Genomic DNA, 25,052 nt, shown 5'->3' with positions numbered 1-25,052 from the left:
TGTCCTGGGTAACCCTGCTGCCCTGTGTGAGGAGGCTTTTGACCTCCTGAGGAGTATCTCTGTGGGTAACTCTGCCATTTTTAATGTAATCCAGGTGCAGGATAGCCAGCTCCAGCACATTGCACTTGGAAAGTATTCATAGTGTCATATCTGGCCTACAGAGTTCTTTTCAGGCTCTGGCCTCCTCACTGACAGCAGCCATCCTCCCCCACAATCTTCCACCCCACCACCTACCTCTTCCTAATCCAAATTCCCCATTCCACTAGCTGTCTCAAGCACACAGTCACATCCACACACACCCACCTCAACACACACAAGCAGCACACCTAAACACAATCAAAACATGACACACACCAACGCAAGTACTCAACAGTCACCAGCAGACACCACAACAACCGCCATTTCCACAGACACCCGCACTGCACCACCAATCCACACAACACAACCACCATACCCACAGACACCACCATAACAGCCAGTGACACATCTACCACACCCACCATACACCCAGACAACACCTTACAACCCAAAGACCCATACACCTCAGACACCATACCCCCAGACACCACCCCTACACACACAGCCACAGCCACCATATCCACCATACCCTTAGACACCATACCAACACCAATAAACACAGCCACCACATCTACCATACCCCAGACACCGCCCTACCACCCACAAACACAGTCACCACATCCACCATACTCCCAGACACCACCCAACACATAAATACTCATCTAACACTCCCACACAACCCCCACCTCACAGCCCCAAGACATGCAGATGACCACACTCACACATGCAACAGACACCACCCTAAACCAAGCATAACTCACACACGTATGCACTAAAAACATCAACACCCACAGGCAAGACAACCACTTCTTTGTACTCCCAAACCCCAATCCCTTCTGAAGACCCTAACCGTTTTTCAGCAAAAAAGTTTACTTTTTGAGCTTGACCTTTCCCCATCCCAAATCCAACCCTACCCCTACCCAAGCATGATCCCTCAGGTGCTTGCATGACCACTTGATGGCCCTTCCTGTGGAGGTTCTCTGGCAGTAATCAGAGTCAAGCTACAGCACAATACTGTGCATGGACTACCATTTCGACTGGCCCATTGCCTTTGCTCTTCAGCATTTACTATTAAACCCAAGATTTTGTTTTTGGGTACACATTCGTCCTGTTATTACTTTTCTACCTTTTTGATGCTCCAGAGTATTTTGTGTTGTATGCCAACAGTTGTGTGTGTTTCACCCTGATTGCTGACCATTTGCTGTGGTTGGCAAGATCTGACTGTGTGGGCAGTGCTGGTGTCACCTAGGACAAGGGTAGATGTTCACTGTATGGATATGTGAATTGTATTGTCCAACTGGGGTGTCAGTGCATTGTGTTCTGATTGATATGGCCATTTTTGCATCTTCGGTTAGCCAATTTCACCATGTATTATGTTAGATTTGTCACCCTGATGTGGATTGGACATTGATCTTGTGTGGGGAAGCTAGAGCTTTGCTTGTACACACATGGAGGGTATTCAATTGTGCTACCTTCCTTTACATTTGACTGACCATGTGTCCATTTTGATGTGTTTACCTTCCAGCTACTTCATCTAAATGTATGGCCCATGCTGTTGCTGTTGTATTTGCTTTCTTGACATGCACTCACACATTTGGCAGATAGGCATGTCACTTGGCTCTACTATTGGTTGTCTCTGAGATACATGAAGGGTCAGTAGGTCCTGTGCAAATGGTGTTTCAAAGTGAAATGTGTCTCAGGGCAGCATCCTTCCAGGAGTGCTCCTGATGCCCCCATCACTATTGTGCAGGTAATGTTTCCAATCTGATGGCAGTCAGACTTCTACCACTGCTATGACGGTCCATGGGCCACCAAACTCATAATCAGGCCTTACGTAGGGAAAATGCTGTCCCAGAAACTCAAACAAAGTACAGGTCAACTGGAACAGTTTCACTTCACTGCTGCTCCTTCAGGACTTGGATAAGCATTGAGTGTTTCTATGCTCAGTAAAAAACAGGTTTTACTATTACAAAATTACGCAGTACTCAATATACAGGTGAAGGAAGGACAAGCCAGGCATAATGTGGTGCAAGGGTTTACAAAGGGGCGCAATGCAAACATTACACCACTTTGTAAATATGGCACATGGGAAATGCCACCTTAACGCCACATTTGCATCAAAATGAATGCCACAAATGTGGCAGAAGGTGGCGCTAGGGACTTAAAAATATGCCCCAGTGTCTGCAAGGGGGCGTTCCCCCATTAGGAAGCTGAAAAAATGCCACAAGGAAATATACAAGATTTCCTTGTAGCCTTTTTGAGCACTTTTGCTCAGAGCAGGCGTTAAAAGGGGGCATACCATTATTTAGAATGGGCTCCTATGTACTCTGCAGGAGTAGTGCCAACATTTTGGGGCTATTCCTGCAGAGTACACCAATAGCATCACATAAAATGACACTATTGCCCCCTACCCTGTGCCATGTGTGCGCCGTATTTAAAATATGGTACGGGGGTGCTAAGAAGTGCATGGAAAGTGGCGCGGCACGCGGTATAGCGCCACTTTCTATAAATCTACCCTGTAGGGTTTTTAAGGAGGTCTGAGCTTGGATTATGTTGCACATCCATGTATCTGATTAGATTGTTGGCTACATGCAATTGGTTACACAAACAAGCATTCATTTTGTGCAGGTTTACTTGTCCCACAAATTTTGACTTTTAACATATAGAAAGTGTGGTACCGGTGTGCATTCATTTCACACCTGATTTCAGAGGTCCTTCCCAACAAAGATTTGAATCTTTGACATGACAATGAAACATATTTTGGTTTATTAACATCCGGAATTATCTTAATGAGCTTTTTGAAACGTTCTTTTTTTGCCCGCTAAAAATAGAGTTACATTTCTTACAGGTACTTTAATTTCCTGCATGTTCATCAGTTCTTTTACACTCCCTATTATTCTGCCACTGCTTCCTGTGAATAGATTTTGGTAGGAACTGTTTTGACCTTTCGACTAGTTATTTGCGGAAGCCTTTAAACATATTGTAAACGTCTTAAACCAAACTTATTAAAAGTTCAGGCTGATCAGCAAACTCAAAATATCGTGAAACACGAGGCACTTTGCACATCGTCTCAGGAAGTTAGTCCACGCCAGGTGCTGGGGCTAGTTTGGAGGAAAGAGGAAGAGACGAAGAGCAGTGCCTCCTTGCTGCAGAGTACTTATGCTTGTTAACTTATGTGTTCTATTATAGTCTATCACAATGTTTAGATTTTCTTATTCTGTTTCTTTCGTCGCTCTCTGGCATCCTTTTATGCTTTTAGGAGTTTACATATTTCCAAATTGTTTTCATTCGCTTCAATCAATACCTTACCAATGTTGTCTTTAATTTTATATGTTTATGCAGTGCTGAAATTGGAAAAATATACTCCGGAAAACCATAATTGAGGGCTCAATGTGTGGCTGGGGAAAAAAGAACAAGTGGCACTGTCATGAAAAGCAAAGTCTAACAGACAACTCATACTTACATAACCAAAATTCTATCTTAAATAAATTGGCAACAGAGGCAAATATGTCAGTGAATATGTTCTGGATTGCTTAATTGATAACCAACTGCACTTTAAAATATTTTATTGCTGAAATGTGTGTGGAGCGTGGCATGTCTGTCCTTTCAGTGTTTGTTGGAAGTCACCTGAAGATCTTGTGGAGCATACGAAGGGTGTGGAAGTAGGCAGATGAGACTGTGTTGACTTGTTTCTTCATGGATAGCTTGCCAGATAGTGAGAAGTTGCAGGAATGGTCTGTTGGGGCAGGGTGTCCCGAACTCCACAACCCACAATGTGTTGGTCCATGGTGAGGTGTTGTTCCCAAAGACGAGGACTTCAGTTTTTCCGGTGTTGAGTTTGAGACAGTTGTCTTTCATCCAGTCCGCTATGTTTATCCTTAATATGTGGAAGCTAGCTTTGGTGGTGAAGGGGTCTTAAGACAGTGTGAGAATAAGCTGTGTGTTGTCAGTGTAGGAGATGATGTTGAGTCTGTGTGATTTAACAGTGACTGCCACGGGGGTCATGTAGGTGTTGAAGGTGGTCAGGCTGAGGGACGATCCTTGGGGGACTCAACAGATCATTTTTTTGGGCTCTGAGGTGAATGGTGGGAGACAGATCCTCTGGGTTCTGCCGGTGAGGTATGAGGCCATCCATTTGAGGGTGTTTCCTGGGATCCCTATGTGGTGGATTCTGTTGATCAGATTGTGGTGTCAAATGCAGCTGACAGATCCAGGAGGATGAGAGCTGCTGGGGTTCAGCCACCTGCTGCAGAGATCTTTGTGTCCACAACAAATTTTACATGATAATAATAATAATAATAATAATAATAATAATAATAATAATAATAATAATAATAATAATAACCATCGTGGGTAATACACATGCTGAAGAGATATATGTTTTGTCTAGTCACAGTTTTGACATTGAGGGTTACTGTGCCTGCTGCAAAGCCCATTGTGTAACATGCAAATCACAGATTTGTATATTATGTAGCTAGGTAAGTGGATTACTGTGTTTGACACAGACACAGAGGCGGTCATTCTGACCGCGGCGGTCGCCGCCCGCCAAGCTGTTCCCGCCGAATGACCGCTCTGCGGTCAAAAGACCGCGGCGGCCATTCCGGCTTTCCCGCTGGGCCGGCGGGCGACCGCCAGAAGGCCGCCCGCCGGCCCAGCGGGAAAGCCCCTTCACCAATGAAGCTGGCTCCGAATGGAGCCGGCGGAGTTGAAGGGGTGCGACGGGTGCAGTGGCACCTGTCGCGATTTTCAGTGTCTGCTTTGCAGACACTGAAAATCTTTATGGGGCCCTGTTAGGGGGCCCCATGACACCCGTTCCCGCCATTCTGTTCCTGGCGGTAATTACCGCCAGGAACAGGCTGGCGGGAAGGGGGTCGGAATCCCCATGGCGGTGCTGCAAGCAGCGGCGCCATGGCGGATTCCCTAGGCCAGGGGTAAACCGGCGGGAAAACCGCCGGTTGCCCTTTTCTGACCGCGGCTTTACCGCCGCAGGTCAGAATGTCCCAGGAAGCACCGCCAGCCTGTTGGCGGTGCTTCCGCGGTCCCCGGCCCTGGCGGTCATGGACCGCCAGGGTCGGAATGACCCCCAGAGTTCCTTTTCTACTTGCAGTTCAACATTTGCATATATTGCAATCCTTTTAATATGGCATAGTAAGCTATGCACTGGCATTAAGGAGCTGCATGCAAACTACAAGGCATGGGTTTAGAAACCTTGTTTTTTTCTCAATCTGTAATTTTTCTAAGACTGCTAAGAAATGCCCCATTGGATGCTAACAATATTTCCCACCCATTGCAATACATTTTAAATCCTGAATTTGTGTTTCTTCCAACCACATACACTTAACCTAACACACAGTATAGACGATGTGTGACTCCTACACGTTGCAACCCTCATTGTCTTATCTAACATAGCCTGCACATTGATTTATATATATGCATAATGTATTGTGGCTGTATAATTTGCTGGTGTGATGTAACTGCTATGACACCCTGTACTGCGATGAGTAGCACAATAAAGGAATTACGTACAAAAATGATTTTGGGCACTACTCATGAACCTGACCCTACATCTGACATTCTTAGAGAGAAATCATATTTCTTATAAACAGCGTTTATAAGAATTATAAACACAGAGAAATAAACAGAAATATAAATCATAGTGTCTCTTCTGTACTCTGATAATAAACTGTGAGCCTTTGATTCCCTTAATTGCATTGGCATTTGGGCGTTAGACACCAGATAGGTCCCATCCAGGATGCTACTCAAGAAATGGATGGCTGATGGCCCTTTAAATTAGGATTTGCTTTGGGCCCAGCTGGAGGTAAAAATAAGAATGCCCCCCACCGCCTGTAGAATGCTGCTCAGAACAGACCAGAAACAACGTGCGAGCACTGCTGAATGTGTTCAGGTGCTATCAGATTACACCCTTACAAATTCAGGATATTTAATTGTGTCTGGCCCCATAATAGCTGCCTGAGCTGGGATCCAGTGGGAGCCCCCTGATTTCTTGCACTGTATTTATGAGATGTTAATGGTGCCAAAAGCGACAATAAACAATATGGCACAGCTCGGGAGATGTGGAGCGAGCAAGGGATTGCTGAGTTAAAAAATAATGGAGGGGATAATGTCAGAAACTTAACCGTATTTAATAAATACATCTATGAACCACATTTAGGTGTGTGTAGCAAGTCGTGTGAGACCCTTTTGCCAAATTGTACTCCAGGGTCTTGTACGTCTCCCTCACATTCTCTATGTTCTCCATCACCCGTTCCTGATTCCAATGAATTATTTTCATGTCATTTAATGCTTAGTGAATGCCTGCCAGGTGCTGCCACGCGTGACAGCGGGAAGCCCAGCTCAGTCTTTGGGGCTCCGTGGGACATACCACAATTGCTGCTGCTAACCCTAGACTCTAAAACTGAACTTACTGTCAGAATCCGAGGAGGGAACTCTTGAGTACGGCCTTTTAGTTTACATTCTCTGAAGGCAGCCATAACTGAATGAGGAATAACAGAGAATCTGTTGCGTTAGAGGTGGGAGGATATGGAGCAGGTTGGCAACTACTAGAGCCCCGAACTAAAGAATGTTGTGTTATTGCTTTTTGAAAGTTGGTTACCTTTGCATGTGTAACGGTAAAATTAAAATGTGTCTTTTTATATAAAAACAGGTAGTTGACTGGACATTGATTTATTCTCACACTGCCCACATGTTGAGTTATGAGTCGTGTTCACTGATCTGTATATGAGATTTCCATGAAGGAGCCTTGATTGCTCGAGTTATGCTACCTAACTGACAATCGGATGTAGAAGGGGGTGCTTGGCCCAGCTGAGCAGGGTCCATAGTAGGGTGAGCCTCAAGGGCATCAGGGGAAGAAGCCCTCAACCACATTGGTTGGTCCTGGTAACTCCTGAGTGCCCCATGGCCACTTGAATGGGGTTCTGACAGTGGACTATGGCATTTGTCCTGGAAGTGGACCTAAAAAGGACCATTCAATTTTGATGTATTATTTACTGTTATGTATTGGGTGAAGTTATGTTTTTTTTTAATTAGAAATAATTTTAAATCAATAGAATGATGAAAACACAGATGCATGCTATTTGTATCAAATAGGCTGGTGTAAGTTCTGGATTCCAGAAACTTTAGCACTGGTTGGTTCCCATGCAGCAATAGAATCATTCTTAAGCTTTGTGTGGTACCTTGCGTGCGCTGTCAACAGTCAATCAAAGGAATGTACCAAAGGAGGGCAGACAAAATAATGTACTGACTTCTTTTCAATTCTAGTTGCATATTAGCAGTTTTGGCACCGATAAATTTATAGTCCTGGCTTTAAGAAACTCTTTATTCATATTTACAGGTTCAGTATTGTGTGTGGGATCAGATCTGCTACACTGACCTAAAAAGGCATTTGTATGCATGTTGTGAACTTTCTGAGTATAGGCCTGAACATGCTCAATTGAAGATTCCTCCTAAACCAAAGGAAATGTGATGTTCATTCAATGGTAGTGTGCTTATTGGAGATTTTTAGTTATATGGGGACTTGGTCTAGGCTACCAAGATGTAGGGCTTCATAAGTAGCACAATCCTACTAAAAATAGCACCGAAGCCCAAAAAATAAACTTGATTGCATATGTGAAGTTTCAGAATTACTACATGAACAACTAAAAGACACATTTATAGTTACCTGATTATGTAAGCAAATACGCAAATACGTAAGAAATGCAAGAGATAAAAAGAAGGAAATCACATTAAATCTGATTATCACTTTGAAGTTACAGTTAGTATTCCTAAAGATAGGAATTCCTTGAACATTGCCTCCCTAAAAACTTTTCATCCATTTGATGAATCACCTCAAAACATTCCAGGCCTACAGCATTTCCTAGATTTTGAAATGCTGTACATTTTTGTGGTGAATTATTAAGGGGGTGCAAAGACAAAACGGGGCCCCAAAACACTTTTTTCCCCAATGCATTTTCCATAGACTATTGAATGAAGTAGAGTGAAAGCAGCTGAATAGATTAACACGAACATTGGCAGGATTATATATTATGGTGCAGAGATGATGCTTTTTGGGTACTGCAGTTAAGTAGGGTGAGTATTTTTTAAGTTATAGGGCATTTAAACTTAATGACATCTGTCCCCACTGTACTTTTGTGGAATTTCACTTACTTTTGTGGAAGCACCACTGTATATGGCTGTAAACAGATTAAAAAATATATTCATAAATATAAATAAATTCCCCTACCTATTGCCAATTTAATGAAATGGTAATACTATGGCCCAAAATATAACTAGGCCTAGTTGTATTATTTGGTTGCATACCCGAGCGGCAATCATGTTGTTGCATGGGCAATGCAAAACTTAAATCAAATTTACAAAGGAACTCACGGTCGCCATGCATGGCCCTGCGTTGATGGCAAATGGTAAATCTGTAGAAATATAACGCAGAGTAATTCACTGTTTTATGTTACTCCGCACACCATAATCTACATTACTGCTAAATTTCAAATACATCCATATGCCACACCATTGTGGCCACTTCACTAAACACTATTCCACTCTATACCACTCCATTCTATCCCTCTCCACTGTACAAGACTCCACTCTGTGCCACTCCACTCTATACTGTTACAGAGTACGCAACACCATTGTATGCCACCATTCTACATCACTCAACTGTACACTACTCTACTGGACACTAGTCTACTATATGCTATTCCACTTCATGCCATTCTACTGTACGCCACTCCACTCTACTTTAGTCTACTGTATGCCACTCACCTCTACAACACCCCACTGTATGCTATTCTACTGTGTGCCACTCCACAGTGCGCTATTCCACTCCACTCTCCTCCAATGTATGGCACTCCACTTTATTCTGCTTCATTCTATGTTACTCAATTGGACCCCACTCCAACATACAGCACCCCACTGTATGCTATTACACTCTACCCCATGCCACATTATGCCAGTCCAGTCTACACCACTCCATTATATGCTGGTCAACGGTATTCTGCTCCACTATACACAATTACACTACGTTACTCCACTGTACAACACTCAAGTCTATGCTACTCCACTCTACGCCATTACACTGCACACAACTCCACTCTACTCCACCACACTCTCTGCTATTACAGTGCATGCAACTCCACTCTACTCCTCTTCAATGTACGCCACGTAACTCTATGCCACTCTGCTATATACTACTCCAGTATGTGCTATCCCACTCTACCCCATTCCACTGTATGCCACTCCACTCTATGCGATTCTACTGTATGCCACTCCACTATATGCTACTCCACTGTATGCCACTCCAATGAATGCGACTCCACTCTACCATCTCCATGTTATTCTAATAAATTGGATGCCACTCCACTGGATGCCACTCCACTGTATGCTATTATACTCTACCCCATTCCGGTGTATGCCACTCCAGTCTATACCACTTCACTGTACATCACTGCACTGTATGTTACTCCACTATATTCTATTCCAATCTGCACCACTCTACTGTACACCACTCCACTCTACGCGATTCCACTGTATGCCAATCCACTATACTCTACTCCATTCTGTGCCACTCCAGTACAGACCAGACCACTCTACACCACTCCATTTTACGTTAGTCCATTGGACATCACTCCACTTTATACCACTCCACTATACGCTATTTCAGTCTACTCCACTCCACTGTACACTACTCCAGTCTACCCGACCCCACAATACATCACTCCAGTCTAACCAATATCACTGTACACCACTCCACTGTATGCTCCTACCCATATTCTATTACACTTTATGACATTCCACTGTATGCTACTATACTATGTGCTATTACACGCTCCACCACTCCACTGTACACCACGCCAGTCTACACAATGTTATTTCTATGCAATTCCAGTTTATGCCACTCCACTGTATGCTACTGCACACTACTCCACTCCAACATACTCTCCTTCGCTCTATATAAATCCACTCTACAAAATTCTCTTCACTCTATGTGTCTCTACTCCATTCTACTCCACTCCATGCCAGTACACTGCACTGTCCAAATTTGCACTAAACTCTATGCCGGTTCACTCTATTGTGCAACACTCTAGAACAGTTCCCAACTCTGTAGGACACAGCACTCCACTCTACTGTATGAGACGCCACTCCAATTTAGAACAGTGTCCTTGACTCTACGGTATGCCATTTTAATGTATGCCTCCCCACTCTATGATAATCTACTGTATTCTACTCCACTCCACACCACTCTACTCTACACTATTCCACTCAATCCCATTCTACTCTTTTACATTCCACTGTACAGTATTCCATGGTGCGCTATTCCATTGTATGCACCTCCACTTTATGGTAATCCACTCTACACCACTATAATGTACTCCACTCCACTAGATGCCTCTACATTGTATGTCATTCTCCTTCATTCTATATAACTTTACTCTCTAATAGTTTGCTCTACCACACTTCATGGCTCTCTACAACATTCTACTCCACTCTATCCCTGTACACTCCACTGTCGAACTCTATACTCCATTCTATGACTGTACACTCTTATATGCAACACTCTATTCCACTATGCAACAGTTTTCTATAAGGCACAGCAATCCACTCTAATGTATCAGACCTCACTTCAATTTATAACAGTTTACTACCTATATTATTCCAGTACACTCCACTCCACATCACTCTACTCTACAACACACCAATACACTCATTGTACTGCATTACACTACTCCATGCAACTCTATTTCACTGTACATGACTTTAACTCACTGTACGCTACTATACAATAATCCACTCTATATAGCTCCACTGTTTTTCAGACTATTCTATGCTATGCAAATCCATTCTACAAAACTCTACTACACTGTGTCCACCACTTTCCCCCTTTGCTGCACTGTACAAGACTGTACCACACTGTATGCCACTGTACAACACTCTACTCCACTCTACTCTAGCATACTGTAGTACACCATACAATACTGTACGCAACACTTTGTATGCCACTGCACCCCACTTAACTCCACTCTACTCTGACACAGTACTCCACACTACTCTACTACTCCACTGTACACCAGTCCATTCTACGCCACTCATTGCCATTGTATCCTATAACATTGAATGTCAATCCACTGTACCAGTCACAAAACAGTACTGTACGCCACACCAATCTAAAAAATTAAAAATTTCGCACTTGTATAGCGCACTACTCACCTGTTAGGGTCTCAAGGCGCTGTACGCATACCGCTGTGGAACCCCTCCTGGCTTTTCCCTGTGAGGCACCCACTCCTGGGCAACCCCCAGGGTGAAGCCAGGCATCTAAGCCATTTTGGAGATTAAGCAAGCTATTGCCCAGAGTTAAAAAGTGGGACCCATTAATTAGATTAGGCACTGAGGCGAGACTTATCTGGTCCAAGGGAATTGAGCCCAAAACCCGCCGAGGCGGGAATTGAACGCTGGTCTCGGGCCACATCTCTGGATCAGGATTTGCCACTCTAACCATTTTCCACATTTCTCCACTACAATTTTCCACTCCAATCTACAAACATCAAATACACTGTTTGCCACTCCACTCTATTGTACACTGTAATCCAGTTTTTGACACTTTACTCAACTGTATACTACACCACTCCACTCTACTGCACTCCATGCCAATATAGTCTATGAAACACCACTCCACTCTTTGACACTTTACTCCACTTCATACTACCCCAATCCAGTTTACTCTACTCCACTATTCTCCACTGTACTACACTTTATCCCAATCTACACCACTGCACTATATTCCACTCTAGGCCCCTCCACTGTCCAACACTCTACTCAACTGCATGCAAATCTACTCTACAACTCTGTACTACACTCTATGACACTCTACTCCACTCTATGCCCATCCACTCTACCCCACTGTTCTATACCTTATGACACTCAACAACATGCCACTCAACTTCTCTCTACAATACACCACTCCACTATATGACTCAGCACTCTACTCTACAACACTCTCCTCCACTGTACTCTACACCACTCCACTTGACCATACTCTACTCTATGACACTTTACTTCACCCTAGTCCACTCTAAAACTCCCTACTCTTCTCTATGACAGTCTACGACACTCTACTCTCCTGTTCAACACGCCATTTGACGGTGCAACTTGTTGCTCCAGCATACAAATCTTGACTCCACTATATGAGACACCATGCCACTACACAATACATCACTTTATTACACTGTACAATATGCCACTACACTCTATTTTACTCAATTCCAATCTACAATACTCAATTCTATGACGGTAGACTTTATACACTCTCCTCCACTGTACTAGACGACACGCCACATAACTACTCTCCACTTGCGACACTGGAATTTACAATAAAGTTCAAAGAAAAAAACTAAGGTTAAAGAATCAGTACAGTTAGGAAAACATATTTTCCCTATACAAACCAAGTTTCAACTACACAAACTTTAAATTCTAAAGTTATAGTTATAGCTTTAATTTACAAAGTATCCACCACCTTCAAATTATTGTAAATAGCACAGCTCATTAAGCACACTTTTCAGCTGATGGTGGAACTTGAAGACTTGAAGATTTCAGTGTACTGACTACTACAAAGCTCTCAACTGTGGCTCTTGCAATCTCAGTAGGCTAGGTGAAAATAGGATGGTGACATGGCAAGTGCTTAATCCTCACCTTAAGGCTCACATTGGCAATTGAGGCCTCCTTACCTATCAGGGTGCCCACGTCAAAGTTGATAGATTGTCTCTGCTCTGATGTCAGCAGTTGCAGCACCTGTCTCTCAGACATGACAGTCTATGGATCACATACATCACTTGATTATAGCAGACGTCTGGATGTGCCTCAAAAACAAGACCAGTTTACAGAGACCATGGGAAGCCATCCGCACATGGGTTATCTCCCTTGTGGTTCACACTCTCTCTGGCTATTCCGCACACTAGTAACATGCAAAGCTTCTCCTCCTAGACATTCTCTCACCCTGCAGGGCCAGGCAAACTTGTTCATTCTCACAACAGGCCAGTATGCTTCAAGGGTCTAGGCAGATCCACAGCTACACTAGCAAAATTGCATGCTACAGGTGATGTCCTCTCACCTAGGCCCGACTGGCTCATGTAGACACAATATTCCTTAAAGTACCCTGCGCAACACTTTCTTACTCTATCACGAAGCATGTTGAACTAATATGAAGGAGGATGTTCTATATCACATTTGCATACACATTTCTGGACAGGGGATAAAGATCCACTGTCTAAGGTTTCAGAATTAGTTTGGGTATGTTCCATTTCACATGTGATTTTTTGACTGTTTCTCAGACACAAACTTTGTTCATGGTGATGGCCATCACATTTGCTAGCAATGATGCTGGTTATAAGTGGGAGTGTCTACAACAAAGGCACAATGATGTGTGAGATCGCTGCACCTGCCTGTCATCAGCCTTTTTGAAGCAGTAACTGTGGAAAGGCAAAAAAACATGCCATGCCTAGAAATGTTTTCACCTTGAACATTAGAAAGTCCGACCTCTCACCTCAACTATCTTCTACATGGCAGTGATCAAAAAGAACTAATCAGCAGCGCTTTCCTAATAAGGACATCACTGGTGTTTTTTTTAAGGGTAATCCTGTTTCCATCTTCCATCACATCAGTATCTGGGTCTCTAGCTTTTACCCACAGAAAGACAGACAGTACAGTTCCATTGCTTGAGTAAGTAGTATCCAACTTCCATGTAGTGCCATGCTAAACCTGGGACATCCAAAATGAATCGGAGGCCCAGCAGATGTGGCCGGACCTCCGTACTGCAAGTACTCATTGCGGGGTCCCGCCACAAGTACGGGACCCCCACCACGACTATGAGGCCTCTGGTGCAAGTGGTTAGGCCCTGTGTGCATCAGGCCTGAGTATTTACCATTATATAGCAATTCCAATGAAGCTGGACAGAGAGAGGGAGAGAGAGAAAGGGAGAGAAAGAGATAGAGAGAGACACATGTATCCTAGATTGAGAATTGTTTATTTAAACAAAATCACACGATTCTTTCATCCAGTTAATATCTACTAAAGAATTACACAGAAACATATGAATTGTTCCAAAACATTTTTTTCAGATCCAAGAAAAATAAGCCATGTGCACTTGTCAAACTCTTACTATGATCATTACCATGCATAAATGTGTTATTGCTCAGAAATAGATAGACATTTTGGGGTCAGTTCACAAACTGCAGTTTGTAATACACACTGTAGATACATGTGCACTAGAAATTTTATTCACAAACAAAGAATAGGAGACCGCCAACTCAGTGGCAGAGTTCTCCACAAATGTAAGCCCATGGTTTCGGTGTAAATGTGGGTGAGTCAAGGAGGAGTGGCTGGAAAATGGAAAATACTACTGACTCAGAAGACTTTAGGGAGGAGAAACGTAGGGTTTAGGGTGGGATAAGGAGCAGTTAAGAGAGGGACATCCTAATATAAACACCCACCCACAAAAGAATACAATCTTTGCTATCCAGAAACTACACTCCAAATATTAGTACAGCTCAAAATACCACAAAGCAGTAGAAAATGCCATTCAGCACAGCCTTCCAGTAGGTGTAGCAGCACAAATTACCACTCACAAGCGGTTAGGCATAGGAAATTATACTAAATTAATTACATTATTTTGACTTTAAAAAAATGAAACTAATTTTTTTTAGTGTTAAACATCAGAATACATTAAAAACTAGATATTTTAATATTTTAGAAATCTGTAACTTTTTAAAATAATTAAATGTTTACACTTTTAATACAGTGTTTACTTGAATTTAAATGAATATAGAAACACATATCATTTAAACAGATATAATCACCAGTAATTAAATATTTAACTGCTAGCGAGGGTGTTTTTTAATTTTAAAAATATTTAGAAATTAAAATAATGTTTTTCAATCATTTACTTAATAAAAAACTTGATATGTTAACATGATGTAACATTTTATTTTAATATGCCTGAGTTAATAATATTTATCACAATTAAAGTCTGATAGTTTATACATTGCTTCAATTCATCAAAAGTGGCACAAGAGTGAACTATCCTTTCACAATGTGAAATATGATTAAATCTGCTAGTTACTTATAAAATTGGTGAATAACCTAATAACCTATTCTAACAAGCATGACCATTCTTCTTTTGCTAGGATCTTTGAAAATGTCAAGGTAAGAATTAAAAGATAAAATAATGCTAATAATTCCAAGCAATTAAATTGGAATCAGTTAAAGAGGTGCAGAATGCTTGAATCCTCATGAAAATTACTGCAGAAGAAGAAAATTATGTTGCCTTAAATGTGATATTTCAGCAAAAGCAAACCGATCAACACCCTAATTATCTTTCAGATTACAGTGAAACATGTGTTTAACAGTGGCCCAATGTGGAGTATATTCCAGTGAACTTCTGAACATTTACAGAGGCCTGATAACCTGGCATTGACGTTTCCCAACAAATGACACTGACACTCTCGTCCTGGAATTGAACATCAACTGTCTGTTAATTAAATGCGTAGCTGCGAGAACACATAGTAGTGGGATTATAGTTTTTACTACAATATGTGAATCATAAGCATTTAGACAAGTAGAGAACATTGAAGAGAGCACTAGAGAAGAAGAAGCATGTACTACCGCCCTAGGTCTAAGGTCTACTGCCAGGTTACCACCTACAATATTTAAACCTCCATTTGAGCAACCCTGTAAAGAATTAACAGCAGCTGAATGATCCATAGAATTTTCAAGTCATTGCTACACCAGCTTATATTTATTGGTACTTAATGAGAAGAAATTTGCAAAGGTACTCCTGCATCTGGTATCGTTTTCGCATAACATATCAAGTAATAACTGCTCACTTAAGGACCAAACACTATGGGGGTCATTCTGACCTCGGCGGTAAAAGGCCCTTACCGCCGGTCAGAAGTCTGCCATACTACCGCCGCGGCCGCGGTAGACCGCCACGGGCATTCTGACCACCAACTGTGAAACCGCCAAAAATCCGACATCCAAGGAAGGCCGCCACATCACCGGGCCGCGGAAAACTGGACATGACCAAACCTCCACCGTCACGCCAACACAAACACGCCCATGCCATTCTGACCCACGAATCCACGCGGCGGTCTTTCAACCGCGGTATTCCATTGGCGGTACACACCGCCGCGGTCAAAATACACACACAGCTCCAAAACACTGCCACATTGGACAATTTGAAATACGCACACCTGACACACATACAAACAACGCTCCCACACATCCAATCAACTATAAAACACACACCCACATCACCCACAAACCCCCACTAGTTGGAAATCGGAGCGAAGGCGAGAGCGAGAGCGAGAGCGAGAGATAGCGATAGCGAGCACAGCATTAGAACACCCCAACACACACAGGAACACAACTTCATCACCCACACCACATCTACGCACACATCACCACATATCACCACGCACATCACCACAAACACCACCCCACACCTCATCCACACCACCCCATGGCACCCCAAAGACACCCAAGGTTTTCGGACCAAGAACTCCGGGTTATGGTGGAGGAAATCATGAGGGTTGAGCCCCAGCTCTTCGGCACACAGGTGCAGCACACCAGCATAGCAAGGAAGGCTGAACTATGGCAAAGGATCGTAGACAGGGTCAACGCTGTGGGACAGCATCCCAGAAATCGGGAAGATATCAGAAAGCGATGGAATGACCTACGGGGGAAGGTGCGCTCGATGATCTCCAGGCACAACATCGCTGTGCAGAAGACTGGCGGCGGACCCCCACCCACCCCACCCCAATTCACAGCATGGGAGCAAGAGGTGGTAAACATCCTGCATCCTGATGGCCTCGCTGGAGTACAAGGAGGAATGGACTCTGGTAAGTAGAATCTCAACTACTTCACCCCCCCCAAACACCAGCATGCCAACCCCCCCCTCACCCCCAATCTCACCCCCCAGCACATAACCTCCCTGCCAATGTCTCACCAGCACAACCCACCCTAAACAACACCAACCCCTGAATGCCAACACAAACCATAGACAGCCACCACCAAAGCATGACCATTGCACATACCCATACACCCCCCCCCAAACCCTCACAACACCTCCCACAAGGGAATTCCAGCACTGGGGGACAAGGGCACCCAAAATGCACGCCATGGCACACACAGAAACAATAACCATACTCCTTTACCCCTGCAGAGCCCGAACGACAACACACCGCCACGGAGGGTCCAGAGATGTCCATCCCACCCCCAGAACAGGCCCCCAGCGAGGACAGCAGCTCTGTCGACCTAGAACCTGACGACCAGCCCGGACCATCGGGGACCTCTGGACAGTCGGTTCCCCACACACAGACACAGGCCACAGCAGACCCAAACCCCTCTGGGAACACCAGCACAGCTCCCACCCAGCGGGCCCATGCCTCTGTCCCGCGGACGCGTCAATCAGCGGTGTGCCACTACAGGGCACCCAGGCTGACCCAACACCCCAACAACAACAGGGACCTGGGGGCAGTGGTAGTGGGCACACCGTCCAGGGGACAGAGGCCCGGGGAAACAGGGCAACTGGGAGGGCTGCTGTGCGACAGGGAGGGGAGGACAGGCCCAGGGAACCGACTCTCCAAGAGGCCCTCACCACCATCATGGGAGCGTATCATCACTCCCAGGAGACGATGGCGACGGTACTGGGCAGGTTTACCGAGATCCAGGCACAGCGGGAGGAACGGAACATGGGGTTCAGCAATGAACTCCGGGCCATCACTACCGCAATGGGGACCATAGTCCAGGCCCTCAACCGCATTGAAACCACATTGCGGGACCATGTGGCACCGCAAAGGGCCCCTGTCACTAGCCAGGAACAGCCTACCACCTCCGCCGGCGCTAGTGGTCAGGAGGCCCCCACAGAACGACGGGCCACCAGAACCCCACCTCCTGCTGAAGAACAACCACCCCGCAAGAGGAACCTGAGATCTCAAAGGAAGACAGAGTAGGATGCCAAGACCCCCGCCAGTCTAATATCCCCCCGGATGTCATTCCACTCTCCCACAGTGTCACCCTGTCCAACCTTGAACTGCCCCTGCTCCATCCTTCCACTGCCATATGAACAATGCACCTGTGCGACCGAGAACTGGACTCTGCCATGGACATAACTCCACCCTCACCCTTCACCGTTTTAATATCATGTACCAAAATATAGCACTAAAAATAAATCACTCATTGCACATAAATCATTCTGGAGTCAGCCTGTATTATTTACAAATGTATAACACATTACTTATCAATAATGTTCTGTTATATATGTGTGCACAACATACCGATGTCAATAAGCATTAGTCCATGGGCTAACCAGGCAGAAGTCACGCAGTGGGTCATACAGCACTGAAAAGGGAAGGGAAAAGTAAACTTCAGCTTAAAAGAACTGGGGGGAAATACACAAAGTAAAGATGCAGGGGGCATTCACTAAATGGTAAATGGTGTGGGTGATTCCTACCTGTGTGCTACTGAAAATACTGTAGGATAACTCTGTCCCTGTTGTCTGGGTCGTCCTCTTCGTCTTCCTCCTCTTCACTCTCCGCAGGCTCCACAGCTGCTTCAACACCACCATCTGGACCATCCTCCTGCAGGAAGGGCACCTGACGTCGCAATGCCAGATTGTGAAGCATACAGCAGGCCACGATGATCTGGCACACCTTCTTTGGTGAGTACATCAGGGATCCCCCTGTCATATGTAGGCACCTAAACCTGGCCTTCAGGAGGCCAAAGGTTCTTTCAATGACCCTCCTAGTTCGCCCATGGGCCTCATTGTACCGTTCCTCTGCCCTGGTCCGGGGATTCCTCACTCGGGTCAATAGCCAAGGCAGGTTGGGGTAACCAGAGTCACCTATTAGCCACACACGTTGTCTCTGTAGCTGTTCCATCACATAAGGGATGCTGCTATTTCGCATCACATACGCGTCATGCACTGACCCAGGGAACATGGCATTCACATGGGAGATGTACTGGTCAGCCAAACAGACCACCTGAACGTTCATCGAATGGTAACTTTTCCTGTTTCTGTACACCTGCTCATCGTCTTTTGGGGGTACTAAAGCCACATGGGTCCCATCAATGGCACCAATTATGTTGGGGATATGTCCAAGGGCATAAAAATCACCCTTCACAGTGGACAAATCGACCTCCTCAGGGAATACAATGTAGCACCGCATGTGTTTCGTCAGGGCAGACAACACTCTAGACAAGATTTTTGAAAACATAGGCTGAGACATTCCAGATGACATGGCCACTGTTGTCTGGAATGAGCCACTTGCCAAAAAATGGAGGACTGACAGAACCTGCACTAGAGGGGGAATTCCTGTGGGTTGGCGGATGGGGGACATCAGGGCTGGCTCCAGCTGGGCACACAGTTCATGTATAGTGGCTCGGTCAAGTCGGTATCGTAGTATGATGTGGCGTTCTTCCATTGTCGACAGGTCCACCAGCGGGCGGTACATGCGAGGATTCATCCTTCTCCTCGCAAGTCCCAGCGGACGGTGCCTAGGAAGGACAACATGGAGCACAGAGTCAAGCAAGTCACAGGTACGTTCACCACTGCATGCACAGTACACGAAAAGGTATGGATGGCTATGTTTGGATGTGTGGCAATGCAAGGCCTAGGCCTGTGTGACGCAGTTGAAATTAAGCCATGTGGGCCCTTGAAGTGGCGGCTGCCTGACCGGTGAAGTGGGACAATGGGATGTGAGGTCAATGCGCTGGCGTGTCACACCGTGGCGGTAGGCGGTCGAAGACCGCTATACGAACCCGCATTGGTTAACATTGAACCCTATGGGATTCAGGAGCCAATGACGATGTGCGCCGGCGGTCGCGGTACGCACCGCCGCGGTACGCACCGCCGCGGGCGTGACCGCCATTTTCTATCTGCCTAATCACTCGATACCTGATCATCCACAGGAGAGGACCTATACTGCAAGTGCTGCTGTGACCTCGGTCTGGAAGTGACAATGGCTGCTGCGACTGGGGAAAGGGCCCCTGCCTTCACGTCTGAAGAGTTGGAGAAACTAGTGGATGGGGTCCTCCCCCAGTATGCGCTACTCTACGGTCCTCCAGACCAACAGGTGAGTACACTGAGTGCATATTGAATGGGTTATGCCTGTGTGGAGTGGGGTGGATGTAAGTTGTTGGGGTGGGCCAAATGGCAAGGTTGGGGAGGGGGGGGCATGTACTCCAAACATGCCGAAATTTCACGTATTCTCTTTCCCACCCTGTACATGTCTAACAGGTGAGCGCCCATCAGAAAATCAACATTTGGCGTGCCATCGCCAAGGAAGTCCGGGCCCTGGGGGTCTACACCAGACGGGGCACCCACTGCCGCAAGAGGTGGGAGGACATCCACCGCGGAACCCGTAAGACCGCCAAGTCACTGCTGGGGATGGCCTCCCGACCTAGGAGGGGTGCAAGTCGTACCCTGACCCCCCTGATGTCCCGGATCCTGGCGGTGGCCTACCCTGATTTGGATGGGCGCTTGAGGACATCACAGCAGACACAAGGGGGTGAGTACCTGCACATTCTGCTATCCTTAAGCGCAGTTGAGGCGTCTGGGTGGGGGAGGAGGGCCGTGGGTGACACTAGGCCAGGGCGCTTTCTGTAGTGTAGTCCCCTCCCTTAGACATGGCCCTGTGCCCCCGCCCCCCACCTCTGTAGGGTGCCAAGTACAGCTATCCATGGTCCTGCATCCCCCATGTGCGCGTCTGTTGTCCCTAGACCTGTTGGCCTAGTCAGAAGTACTGAGTAGTGTATCACAATTTCGCGGCTTAGTGCATGAGGCACCTGTGTCTGTCCTCTCCGCCAACGGTATTGACAAGGCATACACTCAACTTTGTATTATTTCTCCCCCCACCCTTATTCTTTGTCTTCTTGTGCATCAGCATCATCAGGCGGAGGAGAATTGGCGTCGGAGCACGAGGGAGCTGCAAGTCACAATGCCCCGGTGGGCACTGGAACAGACACCGAGGGCACCAGTGATCCGGAGGGCGAGGGGAGCACCACAACGGGGACCGGTGAAGACACCAGCGACACGGACACGTCCTCGTTTGGGAGCTCCCTAGCGGTGGCGGCAACATCCGGGCCCCCCGCCTCCACAGGTACAGCCGCCACCCAGCGCTCCAGCTCCGCCCTCCCAGCAGCCCCTCAGCCTTCGCTCCGTGCCCGCTCGCCCAGGAAGGCGGGCGTCTCCTTCGCCCCAGGCACCTCAGCCCCTGCCCCAGTTACCCCTGCTGCCCTCAGTGCGGAGCTCATTGACCTCGTGAGGACGCTCATTGTTGGGCAGACTACCCTTTTGAATGCCATCCAGGGGGTGGAAAGGGAGGTGCATCGGAGCAATGCCTACCTGGAGGGCATTCATTCGGGTCAGGCTGCCCATCAACGATCGTTCACTGCTCTGGCCTCAGCGCTGACGGCAGCCATTGTCCCTGTCTCCAGCCTCCCTCTTCTAACTGCCTCCACCCTTTCTCTGTCTCCTGTCCCTCAGCCTATCCCATCCACACCATCAGACCAGCCTGCACACACCCCAACACCCAAGGCCAGATCATCCAGACACAAGCACCACAGGACACACAAGCATTCACCCCAGCAACACCCAGATGCAGACATTCCAACAGTCACTACCACCTCTGTGTCCCCCTCCTCCTCGTCTCCCTCCTCCCTCCCTGTGACGTCTACACTCACACCTGCATGCACACCACCATCAGCCAGTGCTTCCATCACCAGCACACCCTCCACTACAGTCCTCACACGTGCAGTCACCACCCCCACTGCCATCTACACGTCCCCTGTGTCCTCTCCCACTGTGTCTGTCACCCCCTCTTCCAAGACACATAAACGCAGGCAGACACCCAAACAACAGCCAACCACCTCACGACAGCCTACGCCTCAGTCACCTGCACCCAAAGACAGCACACCTGACTCTCCTACAACCACATCCTCTTCCTCCACTTCCATCACCACTACTCCTACCCTTTACCTTGGTCCTAAGAAATGTTACCTCTCTAATCTTAACCTCTTTCCCTCCCCTGACCCACCCCCTCCATTGGTTAAGAGTCCCAAGAGCACCTGAGCCACCACCAGCCCAGCTTCGAGTGTCCAAGTGGTGCATGGCTTCTGGAGTCCACCCTTTGGCGGCAGTGACACTTCACTGAGCAGCAAGGGGACATCCAGCCCACCCCCAGGCAAGAGGACACGTAAACTGAAGGGCCGCCGTGAGAGGACTGAGACGGCTGCCCCCAAGGAGCCAACAACGGCCACTTCACCTGCCACAACAGCCAGGGGAGGCAAGGGCCCGAGAGCCCCATCTAAGTAGCGAAAGGGCAGCAGGGCGGAGAGGTCATCCATCAGGAGCGCGGAGCTGGAGGGCCCCGCAAGCCCCATCCCGCCTGCAAGGGACGACAGCAAAGGTCCCAGGACTCCGTCCCCGAAGGGGTCTGCCACTGCACAGTCGGAGGGCGAGTGATCAGGGTGTCCAGCCCAGGTCTGGCTCCCTAGACTTCCTGGAAGAGCACCGCTGAAGAGGGCCCCGCCATGCAGAAGAGCACCGCTGAACAGGGCCCCGCCGTGCAGAAGAGCACCGCTGAACAGGGCCCCGCCGTGAAGACAGGCACCGCTGAACAGGGCCCCGCCGTGAAGACAGGCACCGCTGAACAGGGCCCGGCCGTGAAGACAGGCACCGCTGAACAGGGCCCCGCCGTGAAGACAGGCACCGCTGAACAGGGCCCCGCCGTGCAGAAGAGCACCGCTGAACAGGGCCCCGCCGTAAAGACAGGCACCGCTGAACAGGGCCCCGCCGTGAAGACAGGCACCGCTGAACAGGGCCCCGCCGTGAAGACAGGCACCGCTGAACAGGGCCCCGCCGTGAAGACAGGCACCGCTGAACAGGGCCCCGCCGTGCAGAAGAGCACCGCTGAACAGGGCCCCGCCGTGCAGAAGAGCACTGCTGAACAGGGCCCCGCCGTGAAGACAGGCACCGCTGAAGAGGGCCCCGCCGTGCAGAAGAGCACCGCTGAAGAGGGCCCCGCCATGCAGAAGAGCACCGCTGAACAGGGCCCCGCCGTGCAGAAGAGCACTGCTGAACAGGGCCCCGCCGTGCAGAAGAGCACCGCTGAACAGGGCCCCGCCGTGCAGAAGAGCACTGCTGAACAGGGCCCCGCCGTGCAGAAGAGCACCGCTGAACAGGGCCCCGCCGTGAAGACAGGCACCGCTGAACAGGGCCCCGCCGTGCAGAAGAGCACCGCTGAACAGGTCCCCGCCGTGCAGAAGAGCACCGCTGAACAGGGCCCCGCCGTGCAGAAGAGCACCGCTGAACAGGGCCCCGCCGTGCAGAAGAGCACCGCTGAACAGGGTCCCGCCGTGAAGACAGGCACCGCTGAACAGGGCCCCGCAGTGAAGACAGGCACTGCTGAACAGGGCCCCGCCGTGCAGAAGAGCACCGCTGAACAGGGCCCCGCCGTCTCAAGCACCGCTCCGCGGGGCCCTTCCTGTCAAGCACCGCTCCGCTGGGGCCTTCCTGTCAAGCACCGCTCCGCTGGGCCCCGCCGTCTCAAGCACCGCTCCGCTGGGCCCCGCCGTCTCAAGCACCGCTCCGCTGGGCCCTTCCTGTCAAGCACCGCTCCGCTGGGCCCTTCCTGTCAAGCACCGCTCCGCTGGGCCCCGCCGTCTCAAGCACTGCTCCGCTGGGCCCTTCCTGTCAAGCACTGCTCCGCTGGGCCCCGCTGTCTCAAGCACCGCTCCGCTGGGCCCTTCCTGTCAACCACCGCTCCGCTGGGCCCCGCCGTCTCAAGCACCGCTCCGCTGGGCCCTTCCTGTCAAGCACCGCTCCGCTGGGCCCCGCTGTCTCAAGCACCGCCCCGCTGGGCCCTTCCTGTCAAGCACCGCTCCGCTGGGCCCCACGTCTCAAGCACCGCTCCGCTGGGGCCTTTCTGTCAAGCACCGCTCCGCTGGGCCCGCCGTCTCAAGCACCGCTCCGCTGGGGCCTTCCTGTCAAGCACCGCTCTGCTGGGCCCCGCCGTCTCAAGCACCGCTCCGCTGGGCCCCGCCGTCTCAAGCACCGCTCCGCTGGGCCCTTCCTGTCAAGCACCGCTCCGCTGGGCCCCGCCGTCTCAAGCACCGCTCCGCTGGGCCCTTCCTGTCAAGCACCGCTCCGCTGGGCCCTTCCTGTCAAGCACCGCTCCGCTGGGCCCCGCTGTCTCAAGCACCGCTCCGCTGGGCCCTTCCTGTCAAGCACCGCTCCGCTGGGCCCCGCCGTCTCAAGCACCGCTCCGCTGGGCCCTTCCTGTCAAGCACTGCTCCGCTGGGCCCCGCCGTCTCAAGCACCGCTCCGCTGGGCCCTTCCTGTCAAGCACTCCCCAGGATATGGCAGTGGGCAATCCAACCACTGTAGAGACATTGAGAGACTGTGGCTTTGCACTCCCCAGGATATGGCAGTGGGCAATCCAACCACTGTAGAGACATTGAGAGACTGTGGCTTTGCACTCCCCAGGATATGGCAGTGGGCATGGTGGCCCCTTCGTGGGTCTGGCGTCGTGGACTCATGTGGCTGAGGTGCCCCCCCTTCCCTTCCCCCTGAGGTGCCTGTAGTTTTGTCATCAGATGCCCCTGCAGTGTTCTCTCCAAAGGACTCAGGTCTCGTGTGTGGGCTTTGCCCTTGTGTTGCTACACTTTGGCCCACGGACAAATCGTTACTACGTAAAATGTGCAGGACTGATTTCTGCAGTTGTCCACTGCTGTGTATATAGACTTTTTAAATGTAAATATTCTGGCTAGTTGACCAATACTTATCGGAGGCTATTTTGGACATAAATATTTATTGACAATTTTGAAATGTCATTGTGTGTGCCCGTAACCTTTCGTCCTCCCCCCTCCCGTGTGTCGTAGGTGCTGTACTGACCGTTGACGTCTGCGCCGGAGTT

The sequence above is a fragment of the Pleurodeles waltl genome, chromosome 1_1, assembly GCF_031143425.1.
Source record: "Pleurodeles waltl isolate 20211129_DDA chromosome 1_1, aPleWal1.hap1.20221129, whole genome shotgun sequence".
Classification (NCBI taxonomy): domain Eukaryota; kingdom Metazoa; phylum Chordata; class Amphibia; order Caudata; family Salamandridae; genus Pleurodeles; species Pleurodeles waltl.
The sequence above is the reverse complement of the archived record's forward strand: the minus strand, read 5'-3'. Positions refer to the sequence as shown.